At 42.0% G+C, this 3965-nt stretch overlaps 1 protein-coding gene across 1 annotated transcript in view; it reads right to left on the bottom strand.

Moving 5' to 3' along the window:
• rit1 (Ras-like without CAAX 1) overlaps positions 1-3399 on the bottom strand; it is an 11392-nt gene extending 7993 nt beyond the window's left edge. The window contains exon 1 of the mRNA XM_035429132.1: positions 3183-3399. The gene's annotated coding sequence lies outside the window, so the exon portion shown is untranslated. The remainder of the gene's footprint in view (positions 1-3182) is intronic.
• Positions 3400-3965: the final 566 nt, after the last annotated feature.

Here is a 3965-nt window from a genome sequence, read left to right as displayed (position 1 = left end):
ACCTGGGCCTGGAGCCACAGCCAGAGAGAGAGAGAGAGATTACTATCCCTCCATCCACAAACCTGGGCCTGGAGCCGCAGCCAGAGAGAGAGAGAGAGATTACTATCCCTCCATCCACAAACCTGGGCCTGGAGCCACAGCCAGAGAGAGAGAGAGAGAGAGAGAGAGAGAGAGAGAGAGAGAGAGAGAGAGAGAGAGAGAGAGAGAGAGAGAGAGAGAGAGAGAGAGAGAGAGAGAGAGAGAGAGAGAGAGAGAGAGAGAGAGAGAGAGAGAGAGAGAGAGAGAGAGAGAGAGAGAGAGAGAGAGAGAGAGAGAGAGAGAGAGAGAGAGAGAGAGAGAGAGAGAGAGAGAGAGAGAGAGAACTATCCCTCCATCCACAAACCTGGGCCTGGAGCCGCAGCCAGAGAGAGAGAGAGAGAGAGAGAGATTACTATCCCTCCATCCACAAACCTGGGCCTGGAGCCACAGCCAGAGAGAGAGAGATTACTATCCCTCCATCCACAAACTTGGGCCTAGAGCTACAGCCAGAGAGAGAGAGAGAGAGCGATAACTATCCCTCCCTCCATCCATCCATTATCTATACCCGCTTATTCCTGGTCAGGTTCGCGGGGGTGCTGGAGCCTATCCCAGCATGCACTGGGTGAGAGGCAGGTACACCCTGAACAGTAGGCCAGTCCACCACAGGGCACACACCATTCACTGGGTATATTATCATTATTATTTCTTATTATTATATTATTATTGTTGTCATCAGTTATAAATAGTATTTACTGACTGTTCATATTTGTATTGCTGTGTGCTTTGGGTTTTGGCAGTATTTCCTCCCACTAATGCATTCTGAAGGTTAGATTTGTTTTTCCTTTCCATTTTTCTTATTTTAGTTGTTACAGCAGTTATAATAATTAGTATCCTTTCATACAGAGATGCAGCTCATAGTGCTTTAAATGGTGCAGTGGGGAGAAGAAAATTAAAATAAAGTAAAATAAAATAGTAAATAATAAATCGGTCTCATTATCATCATCATCACATCGTCGTCCGTCTCCTCTCGTTTTTTTACTGGTCATATTCTGTATTCTGTAGAGTCGTTAATATTCTTTGACGGGTATGATTGATGATGTTGTGACTCGGCAATAACTTCGCTTCTTTCCCCAAGAGAGGGAGACTGCAGTGTCGGGGGCAACGATGAGATGGCAGCAATTCCGGAGTGTCCATCTTGTTATCTGCAGAAGATTGAAAGTTGTCCGCACCGAGGGCCAAATATGCCCGCGCGCACTTGCACTTGCCCGCGCGCAGACTGGCGGGAATGAAAAGCTAATTACAGTGAGAGTACTGCAATCAGAAGTACCACTAGCGCTGAAAGGTCACACGTCTACTCGCGTGAAGCTGACAACGCTGAATTTCATAAAAATCTTTTCGAAATTTTGCACGCGCTTACGTGGCTCCTCTGATGACAGACGAGCCGGCCGAAGACACCGTTTCCACTCAGGGTGGACAAAAGAGGAACTGCCTAATTATAGCAGACTCTCATGTGATAATAACATGAGCCATTGAGGGGATCCATTAACATGTGACATTAACCCATAGACCGGAGCATTAACCCCGCGAGTGCTGCAGCTGTAGCGTAATCACTGTCACGGCAAATGTGCACTCAATTGTACAACTTTGCAAAATTACCATAAATATGTTTGCAACGTTTACAATACTAATCATACTATATTTGTATAGTAATCAGTAAATTCTTTTTTTCAGCGAATTTCACAAAGAAGTCTGCAAGTTCTAAAAGAGAATTATTTTAAGAGATTAATTGTTCCGTTAAAAATACATATATATATACATATTTCATATATATCATAAGGCATCGGCCTAGTAATTGTTTATGTTGAATATTTGGTGCTAATCTTCCAACAGATTCTTTAAAAACCTAGTGCGTTGTGTGAAATGCCTCAATTTAAACTAGTTTCAATTAACTTCATATGCATGTGAGATCCGTGTAGATTCGGTGGATTGAACTGGATCTGCGTAAATACGCTTACTGGCTACCACATTTTTTGAGGGTTTCCTGCCCTGTGTGGACTATTTTAAATGACCCCAGACTCACTCTGGCTGTTAATTCACTCTTACAACTGCAAGGTTAAAGTCAGGTCTCCTTCAAAGCAAAGAGCATTTCTTGCACTACTACCAAACAGTAGCCTTGTTGTTGGTACAAGGACGTGACGTGAGAAACTAGCGGGCATGGCCGTTGTGCCCTTCCCATGTTCTCTTGATCAAGTCTGAACTCCGCAGGCTCTACGCCTAGGAAAGACCCCAGGCTTTCGGTTAAGCTAGGCCTGGGAAGTTGGTCATTTTAAAGACATAAAAGATATTTTCCGTATATATTGTTTTAAAATACTGCACACGTTTAAGAAGTAAACTGTCGTTTTTAAACAGAAAATTATTAGTCAGTAATACGTTAAAGTAATCAAAAGCAATTTAAATCACACATAGCAAGCTAATAATTTAGACTCATAAGCAAATAGGAGAAATGTCCAAATATTTTTCGAAATGTCAGATGCTATTACCATCAAACAGCATGTGGTGTATCACACTGTTTAACTCGACTGCATGTATTTAAACAATTTTAGGTCTAAATAGCCTTCGGTTTAACTGCGGTAGCCCTCCGAACGAATAGCAAAAGGGAACTACTGAATGATAAAATATAGTTTAAAACAATGTTTTACATTTATATTCTGTTCCACATAAGGATAAACAGATGGGCAGAATCTCTTTGCAGCAAGTACTTTTTGGACTACCCAAAGTCATCCAAACAAAGGACATTTCTTTCCAGCAAGTTACACTGACGCGAGCAGCTAGAATGCTGAAAAGGCGAAATGAATTACAGTTTGAGGGCGAATTCAGTTCCCAACTTTCAGCCTCAACTGGAATGTGATGTAAAATGGATAAACTGTACTTTTCCTAATACAGATAATAATCTTGCCATTTAAAAACTTTTTTTAATCAAATACCAAACGTGCATCAGGTACCTATGTGAGCCTAACGCTTTGTATAAAAACACATCATGAAAACTTAGCAAGCTGTAGTTAGCCGACCATTGTAACTTTGGGTTGGATATTCTTAAGGGAATGAAGAAAATATATAGGCCTATCGCTACTGTAATTCAATAGGCTATACAGATATGCACTCACCTGTGTCACTGAACCTCCGGCTTCATTATTATTTGGGTATTGTTGCTATAGTCAATAAGTGTCCAAGTTAGAAGTTGTCCCGTGAACACACGCAATGCAGACGGAGTGTAAACACACGACGAGCCACTGAACGTAGCGGCCCAGGCGCCTGGGTCCGGCAGCCCGACGGGTATGTGTAGCTGACGGAAGGCTAGTGCTGTCCCACTGCCGCTTTCGCTGGTGGTTTATAGACGTTAGCCTGTCGTCTAAATCCGTCTGCCATAGCAACGCATTTGTATTTAGTTTACGGAAGGGCGGTGTTTAGAAAGAAGAATGAAAAATAATTCACTTTTTGTACTTTCCCCACTTGATGTAACCCACTCAAGACCCCATACTGTATAGTGACTGTGTGTGTCACATATTCTTGCCCTTTTACTAGCACTAATAAGCATAGCCTACATTCTACAGCACATTAAAAAGAAAATCAACTACAGACATACTGTAATGCAGTACTGCAAAACGCCAAGCGTACCTATATCATTGTAATAAAACTGATCTCAGTGCTCTCGTGTGCAAAAGAAAAATAAGTTTGCTCAAGGCCTTTGGGCTTTCTCCAGCATCTGTTAACATCTTTGTAGAATTTAATTTTTTGTCCCACAACCGTGAAAGGGGAAATGGAGTGGTTGGAGCAGAGGCATCTTTATATATGCAGCTGTATGATTTTACACTGATGGAGCACATTTTACACTGATAAGAGCGCTTTTTTTCTGGTGTGGAAGACTCTACTGTGTGCAAGAAATGTAC

Source organism: Anguilla anguilla, chromosome 8 (genome assembly GCF_013347855.1).
Source record: "Anguilla anguilla isolate fAngAng1 chromosome 8, fAngAng1.pri, whole genome shotgun sequence".
NCBI lineage: Eukaryota > Metazoa > Chordata > Actinopteri > Anguilliformes > Anguillidae > Anguilla > Anguilla anguilla.
The sequence above is the reverse complement of the archived record's forward strand: the minus strand, read 5'-3'. Positions and strand labels throughout refer to the sequence as shown.